The sequence below is a fragment of the Manis javanica genome, chromosome 2 (genome assembly GCF_040802235.1).
Source record: "Manis javanica isolate MJ-LG chromosome 2, MJ_LKY, whole genome shotgun sequence".
Taxonomy (NCBI): domain Eukaryota; kingdom Metazoa; phylum Chordata; class Mammalia; order Pholidota; family Manidae; genus Manis; species Manis javanica.
The window spans coordinates 130,353,396-130,374,687 of NC_133157.1; the positions used below are offsets into that span (position 1 = coordinate 130,353,396).

The 21,292-nt window shown below is 36.7% G+C and overlaps 1 protein-coding gene across 8 annotated transcripts in view; it reads right to left on the bottom strand.

Moving 5' to 3' along the window:
• LOC140847879 (serine/threonine-protein kinase TAO1-like) overlaps positions 1–21,292 on the bottom strand; it is a 210,763-nt gene that overhangs the window by 160,955 nt on the left and 28,516 nt on the right. For all 8 annotated transcript variants that reach the window (XR_012128137.1, XM_073229440.1, XM_073229438.1 and 5 more), the window contains one exon: positions 14,800–14,953. The gene's annotated coding sequence lies outside the window, so the exon portion shown is untranslated. The remainder of the gene's footprint in view (positions 1–14,799; positions 14,954–21,292) is intronic.

Below are 21,292 nucleotides of genomic sequence, written 5' to 3' on the forward strand. Positions count from 1 at the left end.
GAGAGGCTGCAAGCCGATCAGGGAGCCTAACTGGCCCAGCAGAGGGATCACCCAGCTAAATCCAGTTCCAATGGCCAATCCATGGGATCACAAACCCAATAACAGTTATTTTGAGTCACTAAGTTTTGGTGTGGTTTGTTACACAACAAAAGCTAAATCATCACCATTTAATTTGAAACTGAACACTTACATGGTGCCATGATACTAATTTCTATTCCACAGAAGTTTTAGACAGCCAATGTAGATCATTCCTATATGTTTAATATTTGTTTTTAAATAATCTTAAAATCTAATTATGATTAAATAAAAACTCTAATTACGATTAAAGCAAAATTTCTAAATAAAGAGTATTTGCAATCTTTTTGGTTGATTTTTTTAAAACCTATTATTTAATAAATTAGTACACCTCATCACTGTCCCCTTATGCACCATGAGACTTTTTTTCTTTACACCATGTGTATCTTGCTTACAAAATTGTATGGGGGAAGTCAGGTGTCACCTCTAGTCTTCATTGCTTTAAATACCTATAACTGGGAGGGGCAAAATAAGCAGTGAAAAACTCTAAATCAATACTACCAACAAGGAGTAGAAATGCAGAAAATTAAAAAACAAATAGCTATTTCCATTTCCCCATCTCATTAGATTATAGAATCAGTTAACAAATTTTGGACATGAAAAAAATGAATAGCTTTCAGAATCAGACTGAGAAATTTGTGCATCCCTGGTAATAGGAAATTCAACTAAAATAGGAAAATGACGCTAAGAAGAAAAACTCTTTCTCCCTTTAATGTTTTTGACCGTAAGCCCCTTTGCTCCTCCTTTCAGCCCCTGGCATTCCGTGCTGGCTCCTCCTTTTCTTCCTCTCCTTGACTCTCGGACTCTCCCCTTGCATGGGTCATCTATCCCCAAGACTCCAACCATCTTCTGGGAGCATGTGGAAAGCCTTTATCTCCCTCTCATTAGCCAGAGTTTTATACCAAAACCTTCCTCATTTCCAACCATCTGGTAAAGATCTATGCCAAAACCCAGCACCCTAAATATAATATACTTTAATTAAAGTTATCCCCCCACGTCACTTAAAGACCAGATTTTCCATGAGACATCTTGCCTCTTTTAATGGCATCACCTCTTTCTTATCTACTCAAACTAGAACTTGAGTGCCATCTTCAATTTCTTATTTGGCTACATCTATTGTTATTATTATTTTAAATAAGTTGACAAATCCTACAGTTTTACCTCCACAATACCTCTTGTATTAATTCTCTCTTTTCCTATTTCCCAACATGATTCAGGATATTATCAGTACTTGACTGGACCACTGTAACAAAACCTCTTCCCATCTCAATTTATCCTATAAATACCATATCTGGATCTGTCTTGTTAACGTTCAAGTCTAAACAGATGGTTCACCCAATGAAAACCTTAATGTACCCCATGACTTACTAATTAAACTCTCCTATTCAAAGCAACAAAAAACTCTGTAACTTAGCCCCAACTTACCCTTCTAATCTTATCTCCCATGTACTTATGATGTGACTGGATCACCTGCTGGTCCTTGGGTCCTACGCCTTTTCCTACTTCTGTTCATGGCTTACAGTATTTCCTTACCCAGTAATGGGGATCACAATACATATACAATATTTATATTACCTTAACATTTAACAATATATGATAAAGAATTTTCTAAACATTTTATTGTTTTGATAAATGATTTTCACAAATCTCTTGATTGTTTTCAAATTTTCCTACTGAATATCACTGAGAAATATCTTTGTAGGTAAAGCATTCGCAGTTTGGACTATTTTATTAGAATTGATTCCTAAAAGTACAATTACCAGGAAAACATTTTTAAAACATCTTGGCACACCTTCTGCACATGATTTTCAGTTGACTATAGCTATCTTAAATTATCACTGTATTATCAAAGCTTAAGGTTGATCCTCATATACAGCTGGTGTATTCTATTAACTACAATGTTGGTATCTATAACCTATAATTCTAACATGTGTCTCCCAACCCTCTGTTCCTTTGGGGCTTCCTCTTCTCCAACCATGACCTCCAATCTCCAGCCCATGCAATTACCAGAATTCAACTGCAGGCCAATGCCATCAGAGCAAAAACAAAGAACAGTTCACAGGTTCTCAAAGATTGGAATTCTGAAAACAAAATAACATACTTTCTATTTTTAGAGGTGGGGTCACGGGGGAACTTGTTATTCAAGTCAAAGGAGTCAGTCAAGATGAGAAAGTTAGTATTTCAGTATGTCTGTGCCAGCATGTACCACCACCAAAAGCAGCACATGCATACAGAATATTTTATTTTGAAGGGTGGTATTAATACATGTTCAAAATCACATGATAAATTGGATACTTCTGTATTGGCTTCCATTTTGTACACTATTTAAACAAATAATTAGCATATTTCAAAGCTACCATAAACTTTGCTTCAAATTCCTCTTCTTGCCAAACAATCTTACCTGCTAATCTTCCTAATCTGCAGTTAAATTAGGAAGACTTTAAACCACTTTCCACATTAAAACTTCCTTAAAGGTCCCACATTCTATATGTGTACTTACTCTACCTTGGGAAAGACTTCTTGAAATCAGTGGTATCTGTGATAAGGCAGAAAGATGAACTTGCCTTAACCAAGTAAAGAGAGAGGGAGTAAACAGAATATTCCACAAAGAGATCAGCTAGTGTAAAACCTGCAGGTGAAAGCGAACATAATACTCTCTGGGAATTCAAATGTGGGGATCAAAGAGCTAGAAAGGAGAGTAGTGAGAAAGTAAAAGAAGAAACCTGGTGCCAGGAGGGCCTTTATTCCAGGAGGGCCAGGGGACCATGTGGCAGACGACCATGACCAGATTAATACCTTAGAAGGATCAATCACTGTGGCAGAAACTGGCAGGCAGCAAGTCAGGAGCAGGGAACATGGAGGAGGCCGAAATGGAGCAGCCTCAGCAGTGGGAGCACATGGAAATTAAGAGGGGATTGGCAGAGGTTTTTTAGGATGGGCCCAGATAGCACATCTTGTTCAGTGGCTAATTCCTATTCATCTCTTTGTAGGAATAATTTTTTGCTTTGGATAAATTTAAGATAAAAATCACTGTGGTCTGAAGCAGAAAGAAAATATTACCTAAATAAGCTGGTACTATATTTTCTTGACTCCATGATGCCATCAAATCTAAGAAGCACTGTCAACCTAATACACTGTGTAGGGGGGGATATCTCATGCTACCACCTAACAGGAGAGACGGGGGTCACGAAGGCCGATGGTTGGGAGAAAGAATTCAAAGTTCTTGAGTATAACTTGTATGTTTCCTGCTTTACGCAACTGAAATGAAGTCAAAGAATAGTGTTCCCCTTGCTAAAGAGGAAGGAAGTACTTTCCAGTGGTAAGCACCCAATGGTCAAACTGGGAAAGGAGAGTAGTCAGTAAGTCTGGGAACACCTCTAGCCAACCGGCAGTCACACTTCATCCTGAGAGCAAGGCTGCTGCCCAGGTCTCCTAAAGGAGCCTTGGTGAAAAGGGATGCAATGCCTTATCTGACCTACTACCTCACTCCCAGGACTACTGGGTGTCAAAACAGCTGCCATGGAATATTTTTCCCAGGGGAAAAAAGGTTCCATGAACTAAGTTTTAATCCCATTTTGTAGTCTTTCATTCATTCCCCAAATACATGTGAAGCACTGGTCCCATGCTGTTCTAGGCACCACAGACAGTATCTATCAAGGCAGACAAGTGCCTGCTCTCACTGAACTGACTGACTTTCTAACCAGTTGCAAGTTGCAAAATGAAGACTAAGGAATCCCACAGTAAAGAAAATTGACTCATTTATCTAACTCTGAAACCTTTACTATTTTATCTTAAAAAATTAACTACCTTTATTTTACTCCATTAAAACTCTACTCAGCACCTTTTATCTATGCCTCCTCCCCCCATGCCAACCCCTACTCTCATTTCTTCTTCAAATTTTGCATGTCAAGTTCTAGGACCCTGCAATCTCAACAGACCAGTGTCCTTTTTCTCTCATTCCCAACACATTAATTATCTGCCTCTGTTTCTTGTGCCTAGCACAATGCTCTGCTTATAGGAGGTGTGTGTTCACTAACAATATATAATTTGAAATACGTTATTAGGTGATTAAAAGAAAAGCTAACTAAATAGGTAGGTGCAAACAGCAGAGCTGATTCCCCCCAGTTAAATATAATGCACATCTGTAAGAGAATCCCTAATATATTAAAGGCCATACAGCATACAGTGACAGCTGCAGCTCCATTGTATCTGCTCATTATAAGTGCATTTCACTAGACACAGGATGGCTCATTATGAGAATAGTGCTGTTCTTAACTCTGCTTCCCTATCAAGAAAAGGTTGCCAAAATCAATATTGTGTTGAAAAGTGATTCGTTCCTATCAACATTAATTTTTTCACACTCTTGTCAATGACAGAACATCCTTAACTACTTGACAGTTTAGCAATACTTTCTACTTCCTTCATTAAAATCTTGTGATCCTTTAGAAAAATGACTATAACACTCTGAGCTTGCTTCCTTGCACTTGAGAATTTATGCCAACCATTAGTAACTTTAAAAATACAACTGTTACTTGGCTGAGCTAGAATCTGAATTTATACTTTCTAATTCCAAACTCCACGCTCTTTCCCTGGGTTGGACAGTCTCTACCCCCTGCATACTGTTATCAATATATCTAAATAATTAAATAAGTAAACATAAAAAGTTAGCTAGAAAACAATTTCATGACTAATATATACTTTTTAACAAATACAAGGCAAATAACTCTGAAGGAAAGTACTTGAATGCAACAAATACACAAATATGATTATTAAGGCTATCATTTATGCTTATAGGTGGATACCTTTGTTTTAGACTTAGTAAGAGATGCACTCACTTCTATCCAAATAAGATAAAGCAGAAGCTAACTAGGTGCCATGAACACAGGAACTTGCCTATTCTGTTCACTGTTGTATTCCCAGCACAGTCAATAAACACTTGCTGAATGAATGAACGTTAAGTATAAGATGGAATATAAAAATGAAGCTCTCAGATATAGAATAATAAAGTTAGTTTATACTCAAACCCAGGAGATAAAATACAATCTAATTCATTAAATAATTACTGAGTAACTTACATATGCCCACAACTATGCTATGTACACACAGATCTTCACTTTTAGGTAATAAGCTGCAAAGGATCTGGAATTGGAAACCAGATTTGCATTCTCTAGAGTGCCTAGCTAAACAACCTTGAGCAGATTATTTTCAACCCTTGTACCTAAGCATTACCTGAAGAACTTTTTAAAAAAAGGCCCAGAGCCCCACCAGACCCAGTGAAACCTGAATCTCCGGGGATAGGGACCAAACTCTGATTTTATTTTTAAAGTTCATATCTGATACTGATACCCAGTGATGGGTGAATGACACTACTGTAAGCCAATGGTTCTCAGATTCTGGTGCACAGGAGAATCACTTGGAGGGGCTGATAAAACTCAACCCCACTCCCAGAGTTTCGGCTTCAGCAGGTCCTGGTGCCTAAGAAGCTTCCAGGTGCTGTGCTGCAGCTGGTGTGGGAACCGCTGCTGACCAGATACACTAATTGGAAAACATGAACACTATATGATAATTTTAAATATAAAAAAGGAACTTCATGCTCAATATCATTGGTCATTAGAAAAATGTAAATTAAATCCACAGTAAGATATCACTAAGTACTTACTAAAACGGCTAAGATTCAAAACAAAACCAAAATAACCCAAGTGCTGGCGAGCGTGCATGGCAAGCACAATGCTCATACATTGCTGATGGGGATGAAGAACGGTACACCACAATGGAGAACAGCCTGTCAGTTCTTCTAAATTCAAATATACTTAGCTTATTAGCCAGCAATCCCATACCTGGATACTTACCCAAGAGAAATTAAATGTTACATTCACATAAAAACGTGTACACGAATGTTCGTAACAGCTTTATCCCCAAGCTGGAAACAACTGGAATATCCTTCAAAAGGTGACTTATGATAAATAAACTATGGAACATCCATACAAGGGAATACTACTCAGAAATACAATGCAACAAATGGCTGGTAACAGCAATGCTATGGATGAATCTCAAATGCATTCTACTCAGTGAAAGAAGCCACTTAAAACGCTAGATACTGTATGATTCCATGTATGCCACATTGTGGAAAAGTTAAAGCTCCATGGAGAAAAAAACAAAACAGTGGTTGCTAGGTGCTGGAAATGGAGGAAGGTATCCACTACAAGGGGCACCCATTATATACATCTAACAATTATAAAACTTAGATCATTCCAACCTCAGGAATTAATGATTTGACAAGATAATTATTTTCTTAAGTATGATGTGCACTGTCCCCAGAATATTTAGGATTTGGTCGTCCTATTCTAGGTTCAGGCTGCTTTCTGAGCATGAATGACATCATACTCTCTCAAAATGAGCTACCATGAGAGAAACACCCATAGTTCAGTTTGTGTTTAAACTTGCTGCTGACTCATTTCTTCCTTGATAACTGAACCTTTCTTTCCTAATAACTTTAATTATAGCCATCTCTCATTCTAAAGCTTCCCTTTTCCTGGGGAACACATTTGTTATCCTTGTGACCTCCAGACTGTGAGACACTGGGTAGATATATGATAATTTTAAATATAAAATTGTCACCTCCAGGATCTAGTCTGCTAAAAGCAGAAGCTGCACTTTCCATGTATCCTTCTCCTGCACGTGGATGTTGCAAGGATTAAGAGAGATGAGGTATGCGTGTGGGATTATTGCTGTTATGCTTGAAATAAATTTCATGGAATGCATGCACTAAACTTTAGTGCAATAAATATTCTACTCTTCTTTGCCATAACACAGCAACAGTTCACACTGGAAATGGCATTCTTAGGTACTATTTACTGAATGCACTGCCAAGACCATGGTATCTGGTAAAGGAAGACCATTTTTGAATCTCACTCTCTAACTTTCTTTGTGACCTTGAGCAAACCACTTACCTTTTATGAGCCTCATTTCAACTAATGTCTCTCTAGGAACTACTTGGAAGCCAATAGGAAGCAAACCTAAATACACTATTATGTCTGATATGATTCCTACTCCCTGATCTCTAAATGGAAATGATTCAGATTCCAAAAAGCAAAGAAATTCTCTCTCAGCTAGATGAAGCAGATTCCCCAAATAATAGAGGACATCAATGCAGACATAGGATCTCGGAGACCCAAACAAATTATTTACTCTCAGGAGTCCTATGACAAACTAATTTTTCAAGAGATGAATAAAATGCTTGAACTGAGAGAAAAGAAAGCCGCATGGTAGTCCTTTCTAGAGTTGGTGCTTTACTATATAGAAGAAAGAATATGAGCTTTGGTGTCACCCAAACTGAAGTCTGAATTTCAGCACTTACGATTTTAGGGAAATTATATTACCTCTCTTTGCATATTTCCTAATCCATAAAATGGGTATAGTTATCCTGTAGGGTTGTATGTCCATAGTTTTAATTCAACAAACATTTATTAAGTATCATATATAGTAGGTACTATACAAAACCTGGCTATTACTTTTATTATTACTATTTTCAAAAGAACCAGGGCAAACTTTAGAGGAAGGCAGAAGAGATGGGGTCTCTACTGCTTAATATAAAAGGCATGCAGAAAAGCTAAGTTCTCACTCATAAACTCCTTGATCACTTCATGCCTTGAAACTCCACTATGATAAGATCAATCTAATTTGAATTAATCTTTGTTTTCTTTTCTTCTTCACTTATTAATTACTTACTTGGTACTCTAACTTTGCCTTAAAATGTGAGAATTCCTGGAGAGTAACAACTTTATGAAACAAGAAAGAAGATAGCTCTCCCTAATGCTCCTGCTCTATCCCTGGTATCTCCTATCCTTCAGTTCCACTGTTTATTAGCTTTGTAACCTTGGGAATGTCACCTAACCTCTCTGAACCTACTTCATCACTAAGAGGGGAATGGTACCATTTAGCTTCACTGATGAGTAAACATGTATGGGAAGAGAAACTTCACGGTGGGGAAAACAGAAAGAAAGCAGCTGGGTATTAAGAAACACCAAAAAAATTAAAAATCTGCATAAGGCAGAAATCTCACTCAGTGAGCATGAGACCCCAGGCCAGGGATGTAATCCAGCCTGAAAAAGTCAATCTCAATCTCTACTGTGCAATTTACGATTTTTAGCATTTACCAACAATTCACAGTCATCCAGCAAGTGAATGGTGATGGGTTTACCAACATCATCAGGAAAGAAATGAAGTTCAACTGAGGGTCACAGAGATGATAAAACTGTCCACAGGAGAGCCAGCAAACTTAAGTTTTTATAAAGTTGCTTAAATGTTCCTAGCAGTCACACTTAGAGTGAGGCACGTTCACCTAATTCCTGGGCATAATGATACTAGGGCATTAAAAACTGTATCTTACTATGTACACTACACATTTGCACCAAAAAGTAAAAGGTTATATACACAAAATCATGTATGTTGACTTTTTTGAGCAATGCAGGGATTTTTCAAAGATAACTGTTTTTCAAAGACAAATTGATTTTTCAAAGACAAATTGTTAACTTTTGCTGATTTTTAATAATTTTCTTTCCCCTTATTCTCTTCTTTACTGATAATATATTATTGAAGGGAAAGGAGTTCTATCATCAGACTGCCTTAACTAGGTTCTAACCCTCTTTTTCTAGTTGAGTAATTTTGTTCTATAAATATTAACTGAGTCCTGATTATGTGTAGAATAAAAGGAACACAGAGATGAAGAAGAAATTATTCCAGCGTTAAAGGGTCTTGGGCTTTCGTTAATTGCAGGCCAAGGAACACACTGTTTGGATAGACAGTTACCTTATGACAAAGAGATTTATGTGTTGAGGGGTATCAGGATTAAGTCAGTTTAGTCATCACTTTGCCCTGTTTAAATGCACTCAAAATATTTTTAGGCATAGCCAAGCATTTTCCCTCTTGGCATCACTTGTGTTTCTCATTTCTTTCCTTGTAGGTTTCAAAACTCACACATGCCTTTCTAGCCTTCAAAGGAGCTAATCTTCCCTATGGCCCCTGTTTACCTTCATGTGGGCCAGAAGCTCGCAGACCTGTCCTGTCTCCATAAAATCTCCATCTCTTTGCAACAGCACCCACTAAGCTTCTACTATATATTCTTAAATGACATTTCATGCACATTCTGGCCTTAGTTTGGAGTATCTTGAAAACAAAGCCACCATTTTCTCTGAAGAAATTGTAATTTTCTGTCAGTTGGCCAAATTAATGCTGATGTCCTTCTTCTGAGTGCCAACCAAGTCACCGAAAAATGGTATTATGAGATGGGGAAGCCATAGGTCACAAATTAATAGCTTTGTTCCTATAGTGTTTTAAAAAAGCCTAGTAATGGAAACATAATCACCTAGCTCTCTGGATTTTCCAAAAGAACCTGAAAGCCTGACAAAAGAACCACACCCACTTACAGCCACAACAGACAGGCAAGGGGGCAGGTGTCTCCCTACTTAGGGCAAAAGCTTGCAAGTGTATGGTGGTTTCCCTCAAGATTCTCCTTCCAATCAAGGGCCTGTGCTTTACATACTGTGCGTGTAGACTTCACGCTGGAGTTTAAGGAACACAGCAGTAAGCAAAACATAAAAGCCCTTAACTTCCTGGAACTACACGATGGTTTGAGCAGATGCTGAAGGAAAGGGAAAAGCAGCCCACTAGGAGTAGTGACATGAGGGCATTCTAATGTTCCTGAGGACCTCACTATTTAATGGCATCCCGAGTGAATCTTTTGTCATGTGAATGGCCACGCCCTATTTTACCAGTTTTGAGATCTAGATTGGGTATGCTTACAATGAAGGTACAAAGTTAATCTGTGAGTCCATATAATAATTATGATTACAATAGTAAATTCCTATGTCTGTCACCGAAAATAATTTTTAAGTTTCACTCATGGATTCCATTATCTCCATATCTTATATGCTGCATATCTCATATATGACCTAAATATACTGTCTAAATCTGTGGTGAACATCTTCAGATTAAGAAATCTGCATTAAAAATCAGAAATGCTCTCATTTATTTTTGCATTTAAATGTACCAACAAAACTATACTTCGCATCAGATTATTTTAATACTTAGATTCACACAGTCAATTCTGTTTTTGACCACAAAGCGAAGACCTTGTATTTTAAAGGCTTCTAAATATCAAATTATTGTCTAATGCCCCCAATTTTTGCCTTGCTGACCTACAGTAAAACTTCTAATGCCCACTAGATATGTCATAGGTACATGAATAAAGCACACCAGAAAACTGCTTGATGACTTGAGAAAGTATCTACACAGAAGTACCCCTACATTCTAATTAAGTTCTCCTGATGTTAAAATTGCAGGAAACCATGGGTTATAATAGTGGAGACAGTTTGAGTAAAAGAGGTAAGGAAGAGAGAAAATTACCTAAACATATTGTTTAAAGAAATTAAAATAATTTCATCTAAAGAAGTCTGGTTATATACAACTTAAACCAAATCATATAATTGGTTTCACAACTTGAGTTAGTAAGAACATGATTGCCAGAATTCTTTTCCCTGAAATTACTCCCTAACTCAGTTATCACTGCTACCAATTCTAAGAATTATCTTCATTCAATCTTGATTTGTATAACTCCAAGAATAAGAACTAAGAAAAACAGTGGCATGCATACAGAGACCAGACTACATATTAAGTGACTCAAACTCAGATGGTTAAGCTCACATACTGTCCACTATACTGCACAGGTTCTTTCTCAATAATAATTAAATCTAAAGTAAGCTTTTAGAGTTTACAAAGATTCACTATCCCACTTACTCTTGATTAATCCTAGAAAGTTGGGGCAGACAATATCTCTAATATACAGGATACTGAGTCCCCCAGGTATGGTATTTATAGAAAAACCTATAGTTAAAACAAAAACAAAAAATGGCTCTTGTTTTTTATTATGATTTAGACCAGATATTAGCAAATGGTCCAAAGAAGTTGGATAGAGTGCCTGGCAATATCCACAAGGCATATAAAACTACTAATGGAAATTAATGTGCACAACTAAATTATGTTACTTTTAGAGTAACCGTATCTTTAAAAAGAGTAGTAGAGTATCTATTATGTTTGTATTTTGGGGATGGTAGATACCAGATATCTGTACTACCCCTTCTCTTCCCTACTATAATGCTCCAAGCACACTCTTTTCTGCTAGGCCTGAACCGAGTCTCAGAATCTTTTTGAACATACAGCTCCACACAGTCTCAACTGATATATTAGCCACACATATAAGTCCTGCATTCCGATTTTGACTCTCTTCGTTTAGGTCCACATTGTGTAACATTCGTTTCTGGCATTTTTTTTTCTTTGCTTCTGATTGGATATTTGTCATCAATGTTTCTCATATTATTTCATGTTTGTATGTATCATCTTCTCCCAAGTACAGGGACTCTGCCTTTATTCATCTCAGAGCACCAACTGCAGTGATTAATACACAGTAGGCACTCAAAGTGTTCTGAATGTATCTGAGATTAATATGTGATATTTATGGAAAAATCTAAAGTTAAAAGAAAAAAACAACTCCCCTTGTTTCTGATTATGGCTTGGACCAAAGGTCAGTACACTTTTCCTGTAAAAAGCCAGAGAATAATTATTATAAGCTTTCAGGCCAGCTGGTCTCTGATGCACCAACTTGACTTTATAGTGAAAGCAACCATAGACAAAATATAAACAAATGAGCTGAGTCTATATTCTAAGAAAACTTTATTTATGGACACTGAAATCTGAACTGTACATAATTTTCACATCTCACAAAATATTTTTCTTCTCTTGACTTTTTCCTCAACAATTTAAAATTGTAAAAATCCCTTCATAGCTTGTGGGCCACAGAAAAGCATGAGGCAGGATGGACTTGGCCCACAGGCCCAGATCTGTGGCTCTCAAAGTGTGAACTTTGGGTGGCCTGCAATATCCTGTCAGCAAGTCCAGCTACCTATGTGTAGGCCAGATTTTCTTTGTATGCCTCAAACAAAACAATGGACCACACGGACTGAGTAGAGAAGCAAATATGAGGATCTGGCTGTCTTCTGTTAAGCCAGAAACTGAAGAGATTTGCAAAACTGTAAAATGATGTCACTCTCCTCACTGATTTTTCTTTGTTTGGAAAATACAGTTACATTTCTTTATGTTAACCTGTAATGGGTTTCTTATTGATTTTTAAAATGGATTAATATTTTTTAAATGCTTCAGTTTTGATTTTTAATTATAATAAATGTCAATAGCTTATAACCCACGCAAACAAAAGGTCTCTAAGAGACCCCAGTAGATTTTGAGAATATAAAGGGATCTTGAGACCAGTTTGAGAACCCGCTGCAGAGAGAACCCGCTGCAGATGAAGCTGCGCTGACTTACTCCTGCTGCACAGTGTTCTCAGGCCATATGCAGGGTACTTCCTCAGGCTGACCCACTAGGCAGACCGCCTGATTTCAATCTCTACCTTGACTTCAACTCACCTAAGAGCTTCCTGGCATTCTTTTATTAGATCCTGATTTGGTAAAACTTAATCCCATGCAATTTATGTTCTTGTATAATAAATTTGGTGAGAACATTATGATTATTTTCATCAAAGAACCTTTCAGATACATGCAGACCATAAAAATGCTTCAGCCTCTACTTTGCCAAAATAGGCAACTTGAAGCAAATATCTCTCCCTGGCTTGTATTTTCTAATCTTAAAAAAAAAAATACTATTATAATTCTTTGCCACGAGAACATATCTCAAAACAGATTCACTTTATAAATTAAAGTGCTTCTGACATGGCTCCACGAAAATTGTGGGAGCTAATCGGCATCCTAACATAAACACTGTATCCAAAGAATTAAAATCCACTAGACATGGTGCAAATTTAGTGCTAATAGTAATGCACTAAAAATTACATTTTGCAAGTAAATTATACATATCTTAGCATTTTAAGAGTATTAATATTTTGCTTGTTCTGTCATTTGAGATTTAAAACCTTTGCTAAAGAATACTTTAGGAGAAATAAAAGGGAAAGTTATCTTGATTCCAGTGTTTCTCATACAGGGAACCTTACATAAGGGAGCATTTCTTTCAATATAAATTGATTTTGTCATAAGGTTTAACTGTCTATCCAAATGATACTGCTGGCCTGGGGGAACTCCGCTCCATTTTAGGGAGAATTAAGGCAACAATAATCACGATTTCAACCTTTATCACCTTACTGAATAACATATTCTTACTTAGAAAGTATTTCTCATGAGTATACAATTGTAAAAATCTTCATAGTTTTCTTTTTTGGAATATTATCTTTGTACACAATAACAAAGAAGGAAAAGATTTATATTTTGGGGCATTTATCCTTTAATCTGTCTTATAAAATGCCTAAAAAACCAAGAACTATGATCAGATGCTAAATCTGCATAATAATTTGTGATTACTGGCTCCAAGTAGAAAAATAAAGTACATCTGACTCTTCTGACCAACACCAAAACTGAAATTCACTAGCATCATTAAGATCAGAAAGACACTAGCAAATCATTATTTCCTGTTGGGGAGGTGATTACCTGTTTGGGGGAACAGTGCCTATTATACTAGAACGATTTTGGTAGCTGTGATGTTCAGTGAAGAACAGAAAACAGACTTAAGATGTGGGGGGAAATGCTTACTGTTTAAATCTACAGTAAAAGCAAAAGTCTCACTATGATTGCAAAACATTCCAAATTGTGAAACTTAAGTTACTTGTAAAATAGACAAAAGTAAAGCTGCTTCCTCAGTCATTTTTGGAGATCTCAGCATCAATTTAAAGAAAATGCTTATATTTAAAAGAAAGCCTATTTCAAAATATGAATCCTTACATAACTACAAATAAGGACATGAAGTAAATTTATATACCATATTATACAACATTCTTATTCCATGTGTTTGCACATGAAGGAGATGTGAAACTAAAGTTTAAAAAAAGTTATTTCCTTTACTATTGAATTCTTTAAGGAATAAAACAGCACAAGAAATAACCACAATTGATGTTAATGCAAGAACAATCAAATTATATAAAACTGTTTTGTGGATTATATGAAAAAAAAGGATGGATGGATTTCCTTGTGTGGAAAAGATACATTTCTGTATCTACTGTAAAATACTGCCTATGAAAATGTTTTTACATAATAAATAATGTTTCCCACTCTCATTTTTAAATCAAAATTATGTGCATATAAAACCCTGGTTATAATAAAGTTTGTTGGGAAGGCAACAGATTTAAAAATCACATGGAATTTGTGCTGTCACCAAGACAGAAGGGATCAAGAGGGTTTAGGGCCATATTTGAGAAGGAAAAAATAGTCTGAGGAAACATGCTACTCCAAAGCAGCAAAACTATAATCAAAATGTGGTTGTTTGAAAGTATGGCACAGTAGTAGTTTAACATCTGGAAAATACTGCTGCTATTTCAATTAGGTAGTTCCCAACTCCCATCCCCAGTGGTGGGGCAATGCACTGTAACTTTCTCTAGCTACTGGGGTATTTTCTTAGCACTTTGTGGAAACTGTTGGCTTTCAGAAACACACAGGCTGATCTGAAACAAAAGTTAGACAAAATACAGAATTGCAACAACAATAAAAAGCAATTTAGAAAGAGGATCAAAGACAAGCAGATAAGCAAACATTTTTAAATCAGCTGAGATTTTTTTTCAGATCAGTTCCCTAATTTTAAAGAGCCAAACCAAAGCAAAGCATGCTGACTTACACTGATTCTTCAGTTCTTTCAGCTGTTGTTTAAATTGTACAAATTTTTCATTGTTTTGGAAGTCTGCATCTGAATTCTTATTCTGTAAAGCCAAAAATTTCTTCTCCACTAATAATTTTAGATCTGGTATTTTTTCTGGACGTTCTTCTTTTACCTGAGGAGGATAATAAAATTATCTTAGTTAAGTGTTAACAAATAGTTTTGTAACATTACTTTTATCTCAATTCATTCAAATGAAAATACCATGAGGTAGAAAACACAAACTCACCACAGTGAACCAGAGAGGTCGGGACTAGTTGCAGAACAAACTGTTGGGAAAGAGTGGAGGGAATCATTCACCCCATCTACTCAATTTCATAAGCCACTCTTCAAGGCCCTCCTAATTTGCTGTCTCCTGGCAACTACGGGGGGAAAATCTCACGCCAGCACAATTCCGTGTCCTCTAACCTGAGCATTGTGGCTTCTGCTCTTTACCCAGCAGTCCCTCTCCTGTCCCCATCTGTCTCTCAACATGCTCCTCTTCTCTGGCAGGTGAGAGTGGCTCTTATTTCACTAGAGGTTGACTTGAATCTTGAGCTTTACCATCTGCTGCCACAAGAAGGAACAAGTGCCCCCTTTACGTTCAAGATTAAACTCTCAGCTCATATTCCTTTTCTTACTATCAATATTTTATTATAAAATGAAACATGTGAAGAGTTGAAAGAATTGTGTTTTACCATTCATCTATCTCCTCGATGCCACAATAATGTTTTGCTCTTTTATCACATATCTATCCATCTTTCTGTTTTTCTGTCCACCCTCAACCAGGTTTTTAAGTTCATTCTTAATTTCATCTTCTTCATTTTCAGAACACTCTTTTCCTCTCTAGAGGCTCTTAGCCCTAAAATGTTTAATTTTGCCCTTTACTTCCATATTTAAAATCAGCCTCTTATAATCCCCTCAGTTATTTTCTCCTTACAGTCCAGCTCCTTTGAACAAAAAACATCTGTATCCACTACTGCTACTTCCTTATCCTCAAACTTTTGCCACTAGTGACGCTGCTGGCCTCACCACTTCACTGTAACTGCTCTTCTGCAGGACTTCATAACAGGCCCACTGAATCACTGGTCTTTTCCTGGTGCTCCTGCCATCAAAAAAAATTCACCAACCTCTCCCTCAGGCCCCAGCAGGCCTCAGCCACGCTCCTACCATAGCACCAGTAATATTAACTGGATTTATTTTTATATTGTATGTCTCTTTCCTCTAATAAATTCTAAAGACTTTCAAAGGTGTCTGATTTATCAGTGTTGCCAGCACCTGACACATTAGAAGTAGTACTTAATATATTTCAAATGAATCAATCTTAGTAGATTCCAAATATACTCACCACTAAAACTTGTAACTTACTGACTGTTGTTATCCTTAGTAGAGTACACAGCACAATTTCTGAGCTGGAAGATAACTTAGAGATCATGTAATCTTGAGCTCCGCACTCCTCATTTTCATAAATGAATAAAATGATACACAAAGAAGTTAAATGACTTGTCTACAGTAATCCAGTTAATTAGAGGCAATGCTAAGACTACAAGGTAGATAAAGAAAATTCTTGGTTTTGGTTCTAGTCAGCAGGATATATTTCTGATCTCTGAATCTGAGTAGCAATGCATGTGAAGTCAAAAGATTACATGCAAGTTATCTGTTTTGATTATCCTTTGTCATGGAGAAAAGAATTACATAATCTTCTTTTGCCTAGTTGTTAGGCATTTTAATTAGCTAAATGGGAAATAAAAATTAAGCATGAAACCAAAATAGTCAAATTTATATTTATGGTACAATGTGTAGGAACTATCTTCTCATTATATATTGATGGTAATCAACCAGTGCTGAATTCACCATCAAAGAAAGTTGTGAAAAATATGGAGAGGCTTTAATGATAAGTCTTATATGTAATTAAAAATTTTAAATAAGTCCTGTAAGGCTAAAGAAACAGTAAAGCTCAGTTTGGAAAAGAGAAGGTAGAAAGGCAATTTAATAATGCCTTTCCTCTAATAAAATGAGGAAATGAGCTCAAGAGTAAGAGCTATTATACATGGTGACTAGCTATCCTCCACCTCTACAATGGCCCGAACAAGACGAAACAAGTTCAAGATTGTAGCATGAATAGTTTAGAATAGATACAAAAAATAAATTATGAGTTTTTACAAGAGAATTTCAGTCTTTCTGAATTTATAAAATAAAATTAACTTGCAGCCACTTGAGATGTTAATGGTAATGTCACAGGCAGGCATACAGATAAACCTTCTCAAGGTCTTTAATGAGTCTGAAATTATTTAATATGGGGTGATCAGGAGAGGTCTCATCTGAGCACATGATCAGTAAATGCAAAAGCTCTTTTCCAACAAGGTCTCTAACCCACTCTACATACATAATTTTCCTGGTTCAACTACAACTAATGTTGGGAAGTTAAGGTGAGGGGTGGAGAGAACAGGTATTTTGAAGTTGACAACATGGCAACCTGAAGTATCACTAGGAAAACCTGAATAGACCAAATTTAGTGGTTCATAGTACTTTCTCCCCTGACAGCCAGACCTCAAAGGAACAGCTGTAAAGCACATAAACTCACTGTAGTAAGTAGCTCCTCTGGAAATCTGAAGCTGCAGTGAGCATAGCTATCCACTGCAAAGAGAACTTAATGTACTCTAGTTACCAAAACAAAAGTCTGGAAGACATTAAACCCACTATGTTTAACTCTATGCAATAAATGGGGATTAATTATATTTTAATGATTTTTTGCTTTGTATCTTCAACAGAAATAGATAATTTTAAAAGGGGAAGGAAAAAGTCATTCTTTAGGTAGTGGATCATAAGTGTTATCTAGCCTGAAAAAGTAAGGATGGCCCTCTTTTCCTAGGTCAAATTTAAAAATCCCTTAAAGAAATTCAAAGTGGGAAGAACCATCCCTTTCCTAAGGATAAAGTTCCTAGACACAGGACTTAAAATCTCAGTGAATTAAAATTTAAAGACACTGTATTAATTCATTATGCCTGTCGTAACAAAGTGCCACAGACTAGGTGGCTTTAATGACAGAAATTATTTCCTCACACATCTGGAGACTAGAAATCTGAAACCAAGGTGTCATCAGGGCTGGTTTCTTCTGAGGCCTCAAACTTTGGCCTGTAGATGGCTGGCACTCCCTGTGTCATCCATCACAGGGTCTTTCTTCTGAATGTGTCTATGTCCTAATTCCCTCTTCTTACAAGGACAACAATCATACTGGATTAGGGCCCATCCCAATGATTTCATTTTTACCTTAAACACCTCTTTAAAGGCCCTGTATCTCTAAATACAATCACACGGAGATACTGGGGATTAGGACTTCACATATGAATTTTGGGGAATCCAATTTGGCACATACACATAGATTTTTAAAACAAAATTTTAAAAACAGCTTATAGATTATTAGTCTTTACAGCATTTTAATTTTAAAATGATAGAAACTACTGAGAAGTAGATTTAGCAGATATCATACTTACATAATGGGAATTTAATACTGCTTTTAAGAGAGAAAAAGTCAGGCCCAGGGGAGAGGAAGCTGCGACACAGCTCCAGATGACTGTGGCCATGAGAAAGCGCCAGCCCAGGTTTTTAAAGAAAAGTAAGAAATCTAGATGTTTGTCAGATACTTTCTCAGAGTGTGTAGTCTAAACAATACATCATCCTAAAGGTCATGAGTTTGAAACCTCTATTTAATGTAAAGGAAATATTTTGGACATAAAAATAAAAGTACTCTTGTAATCCACAATATCTGGGGGGTATTGTGCATATCCCATACTTTTACTTTAGGGATGAAATACGGTCCTTTCAAGCAGAACAGGGAATAATGGGTGAGGATGGTTGTGTGTGTGTGTGTGTGTGTGTGTGTGTGTGTGAGAGAGAGAGAGAGAAAAAGTAAGGGATTTCATTTTAACATGTGCATTCAAATTGCTTGTTTAAAACTTTGGCTCCATACTTGAGATTAAAAATGAGGCTCTGCTACTAACTGAATGACCTTGGGAAAGGTACTAAATGCATCTCACCTCAGCTTCCTCATTTATAAATAGAAAATCATAACAGTATTTACCTCACAGTGTTGCTGAAAGGAATAGATGGAATGAAGCAATAAACTACTGAGCTGTCTGCCAGAGCATTCGGTAGTGAGTAGCTGCTGCTGTTGTGACTGTCCTTGTTATCGTGTATATATATATATATATATATATAATCTTCAGGATTGCTGGACACACAGGTCTGCAGCTCAGCAGCTGACATGGGGACACACAAGTGGAGGAGTCAGTGCATGGATTTTAAATGGAAACTGCAGAAGTCTACCAAGGAGACTGAATAGGAAAAAAAAAAAGGAACCAGGGACCGAACTCTGGAGAACACCCCATTTATGGGGCAGCAAGAAGAATCTAAAAAAAAGGTACAAGAGTTAAAGAAAATAAACAAAAGAAAGAGCCCCAAAATCTAGGAAGAAATTTCAAGGTCTATCAAATGCTGCTGAGAAGTCAAGCTAAAAGGCCTGCGATGTGCCCACTGAACTTGGTGATTGCGTCATAGGGACTTTAGCAAGAGGAGAGGTAAACACAAAGTATTGACTCCAAAATATCCAGACCTTTGTTTAATGAATTGTTCTAAAAAGATGGTGGGTGATAAGCAGAAACATACAAATCTTCAAGTTTCTATAGGTTCTCCAACCAACTGCTCAGTTTCAGCTCCAAAACACCTGTGAATGTTTAGCTACATTTAACTGGAACTCAACACTCTGACTGCAGTATTTCTCGTGTTAGCAAGGGGAAGGCAATCAGTGAGCTCAGTCAGGTCTCTGGTGGCTCTGTCCCTACGAACAGACGCTACTTGTTTGGGGAAAAAAGACAACAGTAGAAACAAAAGGCAGAACTTGGTTCTTATCCATACTGAAACTACATAATATTTTCAACATGCTTTAACATAAAATTTTAAATATTTATATGATGATAATATACCTCATTTCTTTCAGACAGTACTGTATACATATGCAATTACTCAAAGTGTGCCATTTTACCACCACAGGGCAAAGTCAAGATCTTCTACTCCAATTATCACTACTGCCTTGTAGCTATCATTTCACTGGGAGGGGAGATCACAGGAGCTAAACGTATTAATGGGCTGAGTCTCACAAACTTTTGAATCATGGGAGAATCTGGTAAAACATTAGTTATTCTTTTAACTTAACCAAGACTCAGATGGATGTATTCTCTCCAAACAGCCATGGTTGGATGTTTGGCTCCCAAAAAAACATATACCTGGTGATTTACATTTTGGAAATCACACTGCATTTTAAAGTTCATTACAAGTACATAGTAGTGATAAGCAATTTGCTCTGTGTTCTGCTCTACACACTAAGTATCCCAAGTTCTAATTCATAGTCAGCTTGAGCTAAGGCTATAAGACTTGCTTTCATGCTGGGAATCCACAGGGAATTGCTTCAATTGGTCCTAGAACATTCATTCAACAAATATTTACTGAGTCCCATTTGGGTACCTGGCATTATGATACTATTCCAAGAACTAAGACATTTATGGACGTTGGCCCACACTTATGACACATCACCAACACAACTGGTCATGCACAGAGTAAATTTATGAACACTAACACTGTCTCCAGCTTTATACAGCAAAAAAGCTTGGCAAAAGTTTTTATTGAAAGGCATGTCTAGGCTAAGAATCATTATGCTTTCACTGGGTATAACCTAATTGTATGTACATATGGTATATTTTCTACAGAGTTTATATTATACTGCCTTAGCCCTGTTTAAAAAAATAAATCCCACACGCTAATGATGACCGTGGGTTATACCCTTCATCTCATGCCAATTTCTGTTGTCAATTGCACAATCTGCACTGAACTCTGTTGGACCCAATTATTTGTACCTGAGTGAGTTTCTAGTGCCATTATTTAGTTTGACTTCTGACAAAACACTTAAGAGAGACACTTCCTTGTGGAGCACATCAATGGACCACATCAAATGGACTTCACAGTTTGCCAAGGTGTTGTAATGCACCATTACTGAGCACCAGCCAACCAGACATGGAAACATCTTTCCTCGTTCAAGGCTTTCAGAAGAATTTTGAAAATAAACTTAAAACATGTGAGACAGTGCTATTGGTCTAGTTCTAATGGACCAGTCCTATTAGAATAGACAGTTGTCTAACAGATGGCACTGGAATGAGGCAATCTGCCATCTACGTGCATCTGTTACTAAATATTTATGCTGTTGAAAATCACTCCAATAATTTCTCATGACATCGTTCCCACTACAGGATTATGACCAACAGGAATCACTTATTTATACAGGCTAGCACATTAGCATTCCCATACTGGAGGACAGAACCAAACTGCTAATTTTGCCTCTCTAGGGTTTTGTTTTATTGTTTTAGCCTTTTTTTTTTTTTGCTTTGTTTTGTTTTAGTAGAATTCATAGAGAAATGCACTATTT